Below are 16,340 nucleotides of genomic sequence, written 5' to 3'. Positions count from 1 at the left end.
GCACTTGTAACTTAGTAATAAAGCTTATTACTTAAATAAGCCCTCCCCTTTGGTTTACAAGTAGTTTGATAGTATATACCTAAAAACTATTGACATAGAAAATATCAAAATCTACTATTTCCATGTGAAAAGAAAACATACCAAAGATTTCATCTATTGTGATTTTAGGCATTCAGTACTGCTGTTTGGAAATTATGGAACAATATTCTGACCTAGTCTAATTCCTGTATAAAATATAGGTGCATTTATATGTGTATATATATTCATTTAATATTAGTAATGCATAGAAAAAATGTAGAAAAAGAATAGACACCAGAGTATTAACATTTATTACCTCCAGGGCTCCTGGAAGAGGAAATGGCAACCCATTCCAGTATCCTTGCCTGGAAAGTCCCATGACCATAGGAGCCTGGTGGGCTACAGTCCAAAGTATTATAAATAGTCAGACACGATTGAAGCGACTTAACACACATATACACATCTCTAGGACTGGGATTAGACCTAACTTAATTTTTTAAGCAATACAGTTCTATAAAAAGTTTAATGTTTCAGTAGTTTGTGCTTTTTTATAATAACAAAAATAATGAAAAAATCCAATCTATTATTTCTAGATAAAGTTTCTGAGTCAAATCCTCTCCATCAATATCTCATCTAAATTGATATGGGTTTTTTCCTTTTCAAAATACAGGTCATTTTGAAAGAAATGCTTTCAGAAGAAAACCACATATGATTAATGCTAACTTGAAAAGATACTCTAAAATTCTGTGGTCTTCTTAACATCACATGTTGAATAAAGCTATTTGGGATCATATGATCCTATTGCAGACTTCCCAAAAAGGCCACAGAGCCTATTTCTAGTAATGTTATAGAGTTCATCTTGAAAGCAGCTGGGAATATTTAGGGAAATAGTCACAATTTGGAATGTAATTAAATTCTTAGTCATTAGGGTAAAGAACATACCAGACAACAATCAATATGCCAGGCTTGCTTAGGCCAAACAGAATGTGAATTATAAACCTAGAAATAAATTCCAGAGAGGAAAAAAATTCCTTATTTGTTTCTCCCACTTACCAAGTATGTTTTAAGTTCCAATGGGTCAGTTTCTCCAATCTGATGATCTTGGAACACTGAAAAATAAAATTATAAGTGATTAAGAGCAGGGACAATGCCCATTTGGAGCAAAGTTAACATCTTTCCTATTCGAGTGTGGTCTGTGGGCCAGATGGGAGTTAGGTAGAAATGCAAACGTTGGCCCACCCAGACTTACTGAGTCAGAATCTTCATCTCCACAAGACCTCCATGTGATTTATGTGGACATTAAATTGAGGGACTCACTAGTGTAGATTAAGTTTATTTCAAATAAAGTTACATAAAAAAACCATTTGCTTTTCTTCATTAAATTCGACAGTAATGTATATAAATAATATGAGAAAGATGTTGCTGTTGCTCTTTTCTTTTAATCTCTTTTCTACTAAGAAAGAAAACTATATTATGTGTCTTTTTCTCGATATTTGTTTCTGTAAACTAGAAAAAAACAGGAAAGGAGGAATTTCCCTTAGGATAAAGGACACAGGCAAGATCTTCAAGGGCAAATACCAAGCTGGAATTATTGTTCTGTTAAAAATCCTTTTCTGCTGTTGTTGCTGTTTTTAATTAAAGGATAAAAGAAAACAGTTATCCCAGTAGATATTAACATTTTAATGTATGACGTTTGAGTTAAGAAGAACTGGAAGAACCCAGTTAGGATGCTGCCATTAGAGTTTACAGATAACACAAAAACTAAAAAGTTTTAAAAATATTTAGAAACAAGGCTTTTCCTAATTCCCCTGTGTAATCCATAGGCAAGTACCATCAGCTTCTGCCCCACCATACATTCCAGGTGTTCTGGTTTTCCTCTGAAGCCCTTCTCATCCAGAGCACCACCTCTCTCCTGGGCCAGAGCATTAACCCCCTAACTGGTCCTCCTAACTGGTCTCCCTACACAGCTCCTTGCCTCCCTGCAGTCCTTCTCAGATGGCAATCAGAAGGACCTTGTAAACATAAACCGGACTGCCAACTTTATGCCTTAAAGTCTTCCACTGGTTCCTACACAATGGCCAAATAGGAGGACCCCTGCCTCCTTCACCACAGGTTACCCCCCTGTTCTTCCCAGGTGCACCCACACCAGCCTCAAGTCCTTATTTCTGGCTCTTTTCTGTCTTTGCATCTGTTCTTCTCACTTCACCCTAACACATATACTCTGGCTTTTTTCACACTCAGCTCATTCTCACCCTTCAACTCAAAGGTTACTTTTGCAGACAGGCTTTTCCGGCCTGGCCGTATTATTTGAAACAGCACCTGACCCCTCACACCCCAGTAACTTTATCTCATCGCTCTGTCTTTCCTAGTATCCCATGTGTGAAAGTGTTAGATGCTCAGTCATGTCCAACTCTTTGCGACCCCAGCAACTATAGCCCACCAGGCTCCTCTGTCCATGGAATTCTCTAGGCAAGAACAGTGGTGTGGGTAGCCATTTCCTTCTCCAGGGGATCTTTCCAACCCAGGAATTGAACCTGGATCTCTTGCATAACAGGCAGATTCTTTACCAACTGAACCACCAGGGAACTCCGATAGTACAAAACATAATAATCTTTCTGATTGGGTCCCCTGTTAATTGCCTGTCTCCCAGCTGGACTTTGTGGTCTGTGAAAATAGGACTGGTCTATCTTTTTCACTGCTCTGTCCCTAGCACACAGAAGTGCCCAATAAACATGTGATGATGAAGCAATGAATGAAATGAAATGAATTAACATTATCAAGACATGCTTCTTAGATTATTATTATTATTGTTAATTATTTCTTAGTAACTTCTTTCAAATGGAAAAAAACTTAAAACATCCCAGAGGTATCATTGTACTACTGCTAAGTCGCTTCAGTCGTGTCCGACTCTGTGCAATCCCATAGACGGCAGCTCACCAGGCTCTGCTGTCCCTGGGATTCTCCAGGCAAGAACACTGGAGTGGGTTGCCATTTCCTTCTCCAATGCATGAAAGTGAAAAGTGAAAGTGAAGTCGCTCAGTCGTTTCTGACTCTTAGTGACCCCATGGTCTGCAGCCTACCAGGCTCCTCCGTCCATGGGATTTTCCAGGCAAGAGTACTGGAGTGGGGTGCCATTGCCTTCTCTGCATTGTACTATAAGTCATCATTAATATCACCTTCAAATCTTTCATCAATATAATAATCTCTAGATATCATGGCCACTAAACTTAGGAGAATATGTCAACCAAGTCATCTAGCTCCAAATCACCTTTGATAGTGCCCACAGATATTTTCTTAAGAATCACATCTAATGCCACACCTATGATAGACACACAGATAGTTGTCTGTACAATCTGTTTTCCTTTCTTCCTTCCTAATGGAACCTGCATAGCTATGGGAACAGAAATGTGTCCAGATAGCATTTCTCAGCTTTCCTTGCACTGAAGTGAGAGCCATGAAACACAATTCTGGCCAGAGAGACAGAAACCTAAATCTTTAAAGAAAGCTTTGCATTCTTCATGAAGACTCCACTAGTTGCTATGAGTTGCTTCCACTAATTTCCAACCTGAGACTTGAACATGGTGGCTTCAGCCACAGCAGCCACCACTCAACCATAAGGAAAATATGAAGAGAATCACAAAGACCTTGGATCTGATACCCTTGAGACACTGAACCAAAACCAGCAACTACTAGTCTTTCAAAGAAAGAAGGAGAGAAGGAAGGAAAAAAAGGAACAAAAATTGACACACACACAAAAATGAAAAATCTCAATAATACTGTACCTGTGGAAGAAATTACATCTCTAATTTCTCTCTCGGGAAGAAAACTTTAGATCCCGGTTACATCAGTGATGCCTTGAAACCTACAAGGAAGAAATAATACCAGTCTGACACAAAGGCTTCCAGAAAAAAAGAGATAAGGAAATATTTCCAATCTCATTTTGTGAGGGCAGGATGTGATATCAACACTGAACAAGAATTTTATATGAAAGAAATACAACTATAACAAGCAAATCTCTCCCCTGAACACATATATAAAATTCATGACACAAAATATAAGCACAAAATTAAATTCTGTTGTAAGTTAAAAGGATAAATACCAAAACTAAGATTTGTCTCCACTAAATGTACCCAGGTGATTTAATATTTAAAATCTTTTAATAAAATTCAACAGACTGAAAGAAAAAGAGAAAACTCATATGTTGTTGTTATTTACTCACCAAGTCATGTCCAACTCTTTGCCACCCCATGGACGATAGCATGCCAGACTCCTGTGTCCATGGGACTTTCCAGGCAATAATACTCTTGTGAGTTGCCATTTCCTTCTCCAGGGGATCTTCCTGACCCAGGGATCAAATTCGTGTCTCCTGCATTGCAGGCTGATTCTTTTACCAACTGAGCGACCACGGAAACCTGAAACTTCAAATGGTCATCTCAAAAGAGCTAGGGAAAAACAATCATTTGATAAAACTCATGTTCATTCATGGTAGAAAAACTTTTTAGCAAATTAGGAATACTGAGGAACTTCCATAATCAGATAACCACAAAAACACAACAAAATAGAAAAAGCCAAAGGCAAACATCATAATTTATAACAGAATAAGGTGCATTTCGTCAACTGGCACATAGTAGGTACCCAATAAAGATCTGTTGAATGAATAAAGTTTAATTTATCTTATTTAAAAACAAAAACACTAAAATACGCCTGTTATAAAATAAAGCTTTCTTAGTAAGACAGTAACGGCTACTAGATAATATTTCCAAATAAATAGAACAACATTTTCTATTTTTGTTACATTTTCTTACTGCTCCTCTGTCCATGAAATTCTACAGGCAAGAATACTGGAGTGGGTTGCCATTCTCTTCTCCAGCGGATCTTCCTGACCCAAGGATTGAACCTGGGTCTCCTGCATTGCAGACCTGGGTTTGAACCCTGGGTCAGGAAGAGTCCCCGGAGAAGGGAATAGCTCCCCAGTCCAATATACCCCTCAACTAAATACATAACTAAATAATCTGGTAATGGCACCAATTGTTGAGAACTTACTGTGATCCAGTCACTTCACATTTGCTACCTTATTTAATTATCACAAAAGCCTCACAAGGCAGATACTGTTAATATATGCAATTTACAGATGAGGAAAAAAAGGCTTAGAGTCATACAGCTTGCCTAACTCACAAAGTTACTAAGTGGCAGAAGGGTTTGACCTCAAATAATTTGTCTCTCACAATACCTTTTTAACCGCATGTGTTACCCTATCTTCAATTTCTAAACCATTTTTCACTTACAGTATGTAGTTTTTTAAAACCAATAAGAACAAAGAAAAGCAATAAGCAGAGTCCAACTTCCTAAAAGGAGATATGAGACATAATGAAAGTGCTTGTAATGGCACATAGTGGAGCCAGGATGGTGGTTTTAATAAAATTGAGAAAGAGTAGACTGCTTTCCCACAGAAATTGTGGAAACACAGAGGCCATCCAGCCTAAGAAATATAAAATTGTTCATGTTTTTGATCTCTGGACCAAAGGAAAAACTACAAATTCCAATGTTTGGAACATTAAATGGAAGAGTTTTAAAGGAAACCATTATTATAATCATGGTACCCACTAGCACTGTGAGAATCCAAGCCCTGTCAACATTTCTTTATAAGTTCACCATTAGGACTTTCTAACTTATCCAGCATTCTTCAGCTAGAGCTTAAAAATCTTAGTGTAAGATCTTAACTTGTGAGTGATATTATTCCAAGAATTACGCAGAGGAGAATGGATATCATGTGATACAGACACAATAGAAAAATGTTTGGCTTCTGCAGCATTCTAACAGGTATTAGCCATCTTTTACTTTATTTTTCTTGCTTTGGAAGAAGGTTTAGGGGAGGAGGGTTGACCTGGGATGGAAGATTATGTTGTCAACTCAATCATAAGCAAAATTTTTAAAGTTTAGTATGTTATGTACAGTTTGATAAATTATTTAAAAACCTAGATACTGTCTCCACTTTCTGAGTCTACACACAGGCTTGAAATCTCATAAAGAAAGATTATTTTTATAGATTATTTTCTGGCACGTTCCCTTTTGTCTGAATCATAAAAAAAAGAAAGAAAGAACAGTCATTTCTAATCCTGTCCAGTACATTCCAGCTAAATAACAGCAAGAAACAGAATAAAAGGAACTACTATTTGGTCATTTCAGAACTTCAACAAACATTGAGTTAAAATCTTTCCTCAATAAAGGTTAAGGCTAGAGAGCCCTGATCCTTCTGAAAATGCTTCTGTTATCTCTAACCTCCATGTTCCTTGACATTACTATTTTTTCATATCCCGTCCTTGAGATGACTTGCCTTTAAAACTAAATCAAAGGTGAAAATAGAAATTTAGTAACTTACATCTTACAAAGGCAAATGAAATAACCTTATTTAACAACTCAACTTGGAATTATAGTTCATGCCACCATTTATCATGCTTGAAAACCATGATATAAGGTTGTTTTGTAAGATTACAGTACATGGCTAAGTCAGAAGAGAATGAATGAAACAACGCAACCCATCCAATTCATCATGGTCAGTCCACACAATACGGAAGAAACCAAGAAAAAATAGGCCCCTCACAGACACTGAAAAATAACATAATGAATTGTCCAAGGCCACTCTACTTTTTTGGAATCAAATAAATCTAACCTTATGTGACTTCTTTTCTTAATTGACCCAATGAGATTTTTACCTCACTGGATCTTGAAAAACTACAGTGCACACGAAGTTCTAACTTTAAACTCCCTCTACCTCCTGAAGTAAAGTAAAGTAAAGTGAAGTCGCTCAGTCGTGTCCGACTCTTTGTGACTCCATGGACTACAGCCCACCAGGTTCCTCCATCCATGGAATTTTCTAGGCAAGAGTACTGGAGTGGGTTGCCATTTCCTTCTTCAACCTCTACCTCCTAGGATTACTAAAAGTCAATTGGTTGATTATTAAAGGGCAAAATAATTTAGATTTATTTCCTGGTAGGGCCTGATAATCCTTACCAAAAGAGTTGTCAGACTATTTTTACCTAAACTAGAATTTTTGCTCCTGGGTTTATTTTATGTAACAAACTTATACATCAAATACTCACTTAATGGGTAAAACCTCATAAAAATAGACCCATTTTAAGTAAACTGTCCAATAAGTAAGGAAAGTCTTGAAACTATGGGAAGTGTATCTCTTTCTACAATTATGCTCTAAATCTTATGATTCACACAACTTTCTCATGTCGATTTTTTTGGCTACAAGTACATCCTAACATTAAATAAAAATGGTTTCAAAGCAAACTAGTTCATGTGTCAGCATAGTCTAAATATGGAAGGCATCATCTTATAAGTAGAAATGGTGTTAAAATTCTGAAGTTAGAAGGTTTACTGTAAGAAGCCAAAAGTTCAGATACTCAAAGTTGATCCAAACCTTTTGGGTTGGAAATATCACAAAAGTGGGCTTTTCCATGAAATGGTCTGTATTTCCTGTTTTTAGTTAAGCTGGAAGTGTAGTAGGAACAATACTCATTATGGCATGTCATTGCATTACTTTGGGTTTGAAAACACCAAGCAGAGACTATGAGCATGACGAATCAAAAAAAAAAAGAAAGAGTAGAGAGGTGTTCTGGGCTAAGAAAAGGAGAGTTAATGGGAACAGAATTTCCTAACTTGACCACCAGTTAACCATAGCTTGGACGTCCAACGTGCTATGAGTCACTAGCAACTAGCTCCAAAATAACACAAGAACATCTTGGGCTAGATCATTACTGGAGTATATTGTTAATAATATTTCCAGAAAAAAAAAAAAAGCAGAAACAGTTTGAATAACTGTTCAAGGGGTAAAATGGTGCACATTAAATTGCTTTTTCAGAATAATCTGGAAACGAGATGATGCAAATAACTTGCTAGACAGATAGACAAACAACTTGGTAGACATTCACCACATTCATTTAGAAATTTTAGGCAAAAATCACAGCTCTCATCAACAGGGTTGATCATAACTCTTCACAGGAAGAGTGTGGAATTGTTAGACAGAACATAGACTGCATTTTCAACAGCAAAATCTCAAAATGTTCATGGATTGTGAATACAGAGGTATATTTTGCATTTTCCAGAAGGCCACTTAATGACATTGTCTGTAACTTAATTTCCTTCACTCTTCAAAATTAAAACTCCTTAGTTGGTAAATTCAAACTACTAACATTCAGTCACTTAGTTAATATATATACTGGATCTGAACAATAGTGGTTATGCATACTCAGTTAAGAAAATTTGAGAGTTGTTCTCCTTTTCTACTTGATTGCTCCATAATCAAGGGCACATTGTGAAGTTGGACAAGTCACTTAGTGATGCAATACCTAAGGGTCCCCTTAGAAATATTACTTGCCCCCTAACAGATCAACCCTCAAAGATGAAAAAAACAAAAAATAATAATAATAATGAAACACAGAAAAAGAAAACAAGTGCTTAGGATTTGCATCCAGGAAGAGAAAGCCTCAGTAGCATAATATATTGACACTAACTACAAATGAAGTTTGTGAGTCCTTGCAAAGAAGAGTGAAAAGTAAGAAGCAATGAAATGAGATAGCAGAACTGAGGCACAGGTCTGGGTATCACTATCTTCCTCATCCATTCCTGCGGGGGGGTCTGTCCATCCTAGAAAAAGGAGCAGCCCAAGCAGGATGCGTCAGGACGGCATCCCAGGTATCTAGAACTTGGTGGTACAGTGGCCCAGTCAAGATAAAACAGAAGAGCAGAGGCACATTGCTCAGAAGCGGCCCTGGAGAAAGTTCTCCTCCAAGACTAGGGTATGAAGCCAAGCAGGGAAAGAGCCCATAGATTCTGGAATAGGGAGCTAGGCCAGAATCACAGGCTCAAAGACGATGAGAGGGCCTAGCCCTTTGCAGAGAGCAAGATGGAAGGCCTAGAATGTGCTCTTGGTGGGTACCATGAATGAGGACATGTCCCAGAGCCTGGGGCAGAGATCCAGCCCTGGAGTATGCTATTTCATCCTGTTTCTTTGGTTTGGGGCAATCTCCCTTTTTCCACAGTTGCTGCCTCTCCCCTTTGTTTACACCCTTGACTTTCATATGTGTGTGACTTGTGTGTCCTGAGGAGTTTGTACTCCAGATATGAGTGACACTTAACATGAAAACAGATTAATCAAATGCACATACAGTGTGTTCACTCATTGTTTCTATGGCTGGATTAATTATTGACCAATTTTACTCAACTGAGTAATTGAGTTAATGGTTAAAAAAGACAGAGAGATAAAGAAATAATGAGTTTCTTGTTTGGTGGCAGTCAGGCTTCCTTCCTGAAACTGTGCTGTCAGCAGGCTCTGAAAGTGGCCTGTGCTCCATTTGTGAGGCCACGTTCAATTGATGGTAAAACCTAGAATAGTATTGCTGGACTTGAACTAGAAGACTATGTCTATTCACTTTTAAACACTGATTCCATGACAAAAAACTATGTTCGTTTTCCTGAGAAGGACTTGCCTAGCTGAGGGAATTCTGACAACAAAGGAAACTCAAACTACACAGAAAAGCCAAAAAATCACAAACGATGTGACTCTCCTAATTTCTCAACTACCTGAAGGTGAAACCCTGATAGTGAGTTATTTACCGGGGCAAAAACCATGTCTCATTCATTTTTTATTTCCCAACATGATGCTTTTGAACTGTGGTGTTGGAGAAGACTCTTGAGAGTCCCTTGAACTGCAAAGAGATCCAACCAGTCCATCCTGAAGGAGATCAACCCTGGGATTTCTTTGGAAGGAATGAGGCTAAAGCTGAAACTCCAGTACTTCGGCCACCTCATGCGAAGAGTTGACTCACTGGAAAAGACTCTGATGCTGGGAGGGATTGGGGGCAGGAGGAGAAGGGGACGACAGAGGATGAGATGGCTGGATGGCATCACGGACTCGATGGACGTGAATCTGAGTGAACTCCGGGAGATGGTGATGGACAGGGAGGCCTGGCATGCTGTGATTCATGGGGTTGCAAAGAGTCAGACACGACTGAGCGACTGAACTGAACTGAACTGAAGCATAATGTCTGGTATATGGTGGGCATTCTGTAAATACTCAGTGAGCTGAACTCTACTGTGTTGTTTCATAACCCCATCACCGGTCTCCTTTCATCTGGGTAACAACTGTACTTGACCTTGGCTCAGCCTTCATTTCTTCAGAAAGACACTACTTGACCTCCCCAACTTGATCCACTCCCCCTAATGCTTGCCGTTATACTATTATGTACTCTCCTTCTAAGTACCTATCCCAGCTTTATTTTTATATTTATTTGCAAGGCTCTTTGATATAAACAATGCAAACCAAACCTTCAACAACCAAGTGTGAGGAGGCAAAGACTGTGTCTTTTGTTTTCCAGTCATGCAGTAAATATTGTTTTTGTTGGCCTTGGTAAATATTTGTTAAAGTAGTAAACCAAGAACCCATAATTTTCATGGTTTCCTCTCATTCTAATAATATGCACAAGGCCTCAAATAATATGAAATAAATTATTCAGCACCCACTCACATAATGGAGCTGGGAAAGTAAGTTTGTGCCACAGGCCATTCAGTTAGGAAGAATTCTGATAAGGCAAAGGAAAAATGCATATACCTTTCATTATAGCCAGAAGTACACCACCAAAGAGTGTACCATAGAAATTTTCATGGAGAAATTTTTATTCTTTTTAATCATCCAACTAATATGTGAGAGAGCTGTATAAATGAGAAGTTTGGTGAGAATACACACAGCTTGCTTTCAATGAAGTTCAGCTTTTCTAGTTTGGCTCTGACCTTTTACCTGATCCTGTGACAAAGAAGACAATTTTATGGCTGATTTATATCAGCCTTGGCCAAAAGTAAAAGTTCAGTTCTCCTCTTCCACCATAGAATATGTGCACCAGATACCCCTGGCTCTCTTAGAAGGTAGAAAAGAATGTCAGATCCGTCACTGAGTGACTTTAGAAAAACTGCAAACTTTCTCTGTTACACCCATTTTTTAAATCTGTAAAATAAATAAGTGATGTATTGATAATAAGACAGTAACTTTGTGGAGAGTAAATAAGGCTATATATTAATATCTAAAGCACTTGGCACAGTATCGTAAGCTCTCGGCCAATGTTGTTATTAGCATATGATTTGTGGCATTATTACCACTCTTTCCACGTATTATTTTATTGGAAATCAAGGAACTGGTTATATTGAAGAGTACTTGTTAAAAGACTCAAATAAAAATGACCCAACACCTTCACTGAATCATTCTACAAATGTTTATTGAGCTTCTGCATGGCATCAGGGTTGACCGGCTCCCAGAATCAAATGGGTGACTTATTGAGAGGTTGGAAGGGAGAGGGCAGAACTGCGGAAGAATAAGTGAACCATAAGTTAATGGGACAAAACTGAGATCCAGACCCTGAAGACAAGAATTTCCCTGGTGGTCCATTGGTTGGGACTCCATACTTTCTCTGCAGAGAGCACAGGTTCAATCCCTGATTGGGAAACTGATAATAAGATTCCACATGGTACATGATATGGCATCAAAAAAAAAACAAAACGAGTCATGTACAGAAATGAACCTCAGAGTCATTGGGCATCATTAAATCTTAGAAAACTGTATTAACCTTTCATGAGAGGAGATGCCAAGGTTGGAGACCTTTCTTGTATATGACTGGCCCCTATTTAATCTATGATATTATAGGAAAAAAATCCATATCTTAAATGATCTTAAATCTCATCAGAAATGGTTTGTTGTGTTAATTCATGATAACATCAAGCATTATCATCCAAAAATGAAATGGAATTCATTTCAAGTGTATTCAGAAATGGAAGTCTAGTACACAGTTAAGGATGAAAATCGAGACCAGTGAGGAACAGTGAGGATAATTTCTAAATATGTTAAATAATGAAAGGAAAAAGTAAAAGCAGTTCCTCAGACTAAAGACCTATATCCCAGGTTTTCTCAAGGCTGGTCTTAAAGAGACTGACGTCTGCAGCAGAGGAGCAGAAGTGAATTATCTAAAAGTCTTGAAGTTCTCTGCAGTGTCATGATTGGCTGATTAGTCTCCAACAACTACATATCTGGTTTCCACAAACAATGTGCATTCTGAGATGCCAGAATCTTCCTGCTAAAAATACACAACTCAGGAAACCATACTCATGGACCCTAAATGACTTGTGCTTTTTTTTTTTTTTTCACTAGACCAGAGATTAGAGAAGGGAAGAGATGGCTTGTCAGCTGCCAGAACTGTGCTGTGAAGGCTATTTGCAAACTAACATTCAGCCTGTCATACATACTTTTACAGATGCTGGAAGAAGATGTGCCATGCCTGCATCAGAGACAACTGACTTTATTCCTCTTAGCACTAATGATAGCCAGAAGATCAGCAGAGAAGGTCAGGTGACACCTGGACATATATAATAAGCTTTATAGGAGAGGGACCCTGAGCTTAGGGAACCTGAATATTTTATACTGGGCAATAAGCATGCCTGCTCTTTGCTCTGAAGGGAGATATTATCTCCATTTTTTAAGGCTGTTCACTGTACAAACAGTCTGGAAATAATAGAATGGAACAAAGTCAGTTATTTCTTCTGCTCACAAGACAGAGAAATGTGAGACTCACTCCAAAAATCGTCTCCCAGGACATTGACACTCACAGAACATGCTTTAGTGCTTGGCATCCTGTGGGTTGACAGCTGAAATAACTGTGGATCTGCGAAAGCCCTTTATGATTCAGGATGTCATCTAATCTGAACAAACCATTATTGCACATTCCCAAGAACATTTTCCTGAGCTTGTCAACTGTCAAGCCACTTAAGGTATTCATCTTCTCTTTTCCAAGGTCAGCAGAAATTTCTAAACTATTGTCTTTTCCCATTTCCCAAAGACATTGAAGCATTCATATTTAGAAGGTTTCTGGAAAGTAGCAATGAGTGAGCCAAGGCACCACAACTAGAGAATCTGTGCACCACAACAGAAATCCTATGTGTCGCAACTAAGACCCCAATGCAGCCAAATGAATAATATTTTAAGTCTAAATAAAAAGCAGTTACTATCCTGCCATTCTAGTATATAAGTAGTATTTCATTTACCATGAACAGAGCATTATATAATGACAAATATTTAATGTTTAAAGAATTAACATTTTCACACAATTTTTACTTTCTAGTTAAGCCACTTCAAGATACCTAGTATTTGTTTATGTATCTTTCTATATATTCCTCTTATACCTATTAGGGAAATGATGGCATTGCCATCAGCTTGATATTCCCAGGGAGTAACATGGTGCCTAGTAGGTCCATAGAGCAGGTGATCAACCTGATTAATGAGTTAATCAGTTAAACATTGGGAGGATTTGCACTGATCCAAGGGCGTGCCCATCATGCTGATATCAAACTAAATGGACTTTCTATCAGGTATACCTCTATAATAAGAGTGGAGAAGAGAAAAGAATCTGGATTGTTAAAGGGCTCTAATTTATAGATTCTTTACTAGGAAGGATATATGGTACAATCAAAAGAGCAGAAAAGGAGAAGATATTTATTCAAGACTGGCTCTGCCACTGTCCGTCTGGGAGTGTCTTTGAGCAAGGCACACACTGTCTATGGAGTCAGTTTCCTCACCAGTTAAAGGAGAGGTATGTGGGACTTTCCCAATAGTCCAGTGGCTAAGACTATGCTTCCTCTGCAGGGCACGCAGGTTCAAACCCTGATCAGGGAAGTTCAACAACACAAACAGAAGAGGTACACTCATGAGTTTTGCAGGAGTCATGAGTTTTGCAGGAGTGGTGAGTTTTGCAGAAACAGTGAGTCCACCTCTAGCCCCCCATTCTTGCAACACCACAGGTGCTCCTTTTGGGTTTTATAGATTCCATTTGTGCAATAAGGTGCTATAGTTAGAATTTTGTAAAGCTTAAGACCACATGATCAAAAATATTTTTACAACTTTACTATATATATATATATATTAAACTGGATGAGAAAAAAAGAAGCTGCCAATTTCTATAATCAGAGCCAAAAATAAAACTATTACTTTTATAGTACTTACTTTTAGCAGATTTTCTAAGACAAATTCTCAAGACTTCCATAATTTTTAAACTCACATACTTAGTGAATATTTAATCCATGTCTTAAATTCACTTACCTAGAATTCATCACAAAGCTTCTATCCTGAGGACTAATGCCACATCTAAAGGGACTTCTTAGTCTATTTAACAATTTTTTTTTCAGAATAAAGCCTGAATTTCAAAGCATGATAATTTAATCTAGTAACTAAGCTGCTAATTAACCTCACTTATGAAGTTTTTACTAATTGAAAACATTATTCTTCTGTTTCTCATTTACTGGCCCTTACCATGAGCTAACAATGCTTATGAGCAAGATCACTGGAGCACTGAGAAGCACTTTTTCCAAAACTGAATTTCTCCTGGTTCCTGATTTTTTAGTATTTTGATTGGGGAAAATAAATCTTTCATTTTCCTTAATAATATTAATAATTAAAGTAACTATAATAGTATTTAACATTTGGGGAGCTCTTACTATATACATCAACACTATTATAAACACTAAATAAACAATACTTCATTGAATTCTCACAATCTACCCCAAAGGTAAATCATGTAAAAAAGCTGGATCATGGAAAAAAGGAAGAGAGTTCCAGAAAAACATCTATTTCTGCTTTATTGACTATGCCAAAGACTTTGACTGTGTGGATCACAATAAACTGTGGAAAATTCTGAAACAGATGGGAATACCAGACCACCTGACCTGCCTCTTGAGAAACCTATATGCAGGTCAGGAGGCAACAGTTAGAACTGGACATGGAACAAGACTGGTTCCAAATAGGAAAAGGAGCACGTCAAGGCTGTATATTGTCACTCTGCTTATTTAACTTCTATGCAGAGTACATCACGAGAAACACTGGGCTGGAAGAAGTACAAGCTGGAATCAAGATTGCCAGGAGAAATATCAATAACCTCAGATATGCAGATGACACCACTCTTATGGCAGAAAGTGAAGAGGAACTAAAAGGCCTCTTGATGAAAGTGAAAGTGGAGAGTGAAAAAGTTGGCTTAAAGCTCAACATTCAGAAAACGAAGATCATGGCATCCGGTCCCATCACTTCATGGGAAATAGACGGGGAAACAGTGTCAGACTTTATCTTTTTGGGCTCCAAAATCACTGCAGATGGTGACTGCAGCCATGAAATTAAAAGACGCTTACTCCTTGGAAGAAAAGTTATGACCAATCTAGATAGCATATTGAAAAGCAGAGACATTACTTTGCCAACAAAGGTCCATCTAGTCAAGGTTATGGTTTTTCCAGTGGTCATGTATGGATGTGAGAGTTGGACTGTGAAGAAGGCTGAGCGCCGAAGAATTGATGCTTTTGAACTATGGTGTTGGAGAAGACTCTTGAGAGTCCCTTGGACTGCAAGTAGATCCTATCAGTCCATTCTAAAGGAGATCAGTCTTGGGTGTTCTTTGGAAGGAATGATGCTAAAGCTGAAACTCCAATACTTTGGCCACCTGATGTGAAGAGCTGACTCATTGGAAAAGACCCTGATGCTGGGAGGGATTGGGGGAAGGAGGAGAAGGGGACGACAGAGGATGAGATGGCTGGATGGCATCACCGACTCGATGGACAGGAGTTTGAGTGAACTCTGGGAGTTGGTGATGGACAAGGGAGGCCTGGCATGCTGCAATTCATGGGGTTGCAAAGAGTCAGACACGACTGAGTGACTGAACTGAACCCCAAAGGTAGGTTTTGTTACACTCTCCATTTTCCAAAGGAGCAGCTGAGACATAAACTCTCACATTTAATGAAGAGAAGAACCAGCCCTACCCGAACACCTGCCTCCTGAGCTCAAGTCTGGAACCACATTGCTGTATGTCAGCATCCACTGCAGGACATTAACAGCCTGGGAATGAAATAAACCAAGATGCTGAAGATTACTAAAACAACATCCGTTAAGTCAGAATTCACATTACTCTTTTCCATTTATGTTTATTTTTCTCAGAATATATTTTCCCACAGTAAATTAAATAAGATAGGATGAAGTAGTGAGGAAAAAAAACCACAAAACAATGGAGATGGAGCTAAGGTCAGTAGACCTACCCTTAACACCAATTCTGCCACTAACTGGTTTATGTGGCTTTGCACAAGTCTTTAAATATCTATTCCAAGCTTTAAGAACAAAAAAAGATCTAACAACTTTACATAAAACTCGTGAGACTTTTAGGGAATCATATCAATAGTATTGTTAGTCACCAAAACACATGTGAAAATTATTATTAAAGGAATAACTGTAAATAATAGGCATGCTT

General features: G+C 38.1%; 1 long non-coding RNA gene across 10 annotated transcripts in view; it reads right to left on the bottom strand.

The window, feature by feature from the left end:
* LOC138444863 (uncharacterized) overlaps window positions 1-16,340 on the bottom strand; it is an 87,998-nt gene that overhangs the window by 49,724 nt on the left and 21,934 nt on the right. For 2 of the 10 annotated variants that reach the window (XR_011446629.1, XR_011446630.1), the window contains exons 1-4: window positions 4,238-7,858; window positions 3,801-3,880; window positions 1,072-1,127; window positions 335-417 (exon numbers count right to left, since the gene is read on the bottom strand). This is a non-coding gene — a long non-coding RNA (uncharacterized lncRNA). Of the gene's footprint in view, window positions 1-334; window positions 418-1,071; window positions 1,128-3,800; window positions 3,881-4,237; window positions 7,859-15,858; window positions 15,935-16,340 lie in introns of those variants that run through there. The other 8 variants (XR_011258616.1, XR_011258623.1, XR_011258617.2 and 5 more) reach the window with 8 other exon arrangements.

The sequence above is a fragment of the Ovis canadensis genome, chromosome 8 (genome assembly GCF_042477335.2).
Source record: "Ovis canadensis isolate MfBH-ARS-UI-01 breed Bighorn chromosome 8, ARS-UI_OviCan_v2, whole genome shotgun sequence".
NCBI lineage: Eukaryota > Metazoa > Chordata > Mammalia > Artiodactyla > Bovidae > Ovis > Ovis canadensis.
This window is presented reverse-complemented; position numbering and strand designations above follow the sequence as displayed.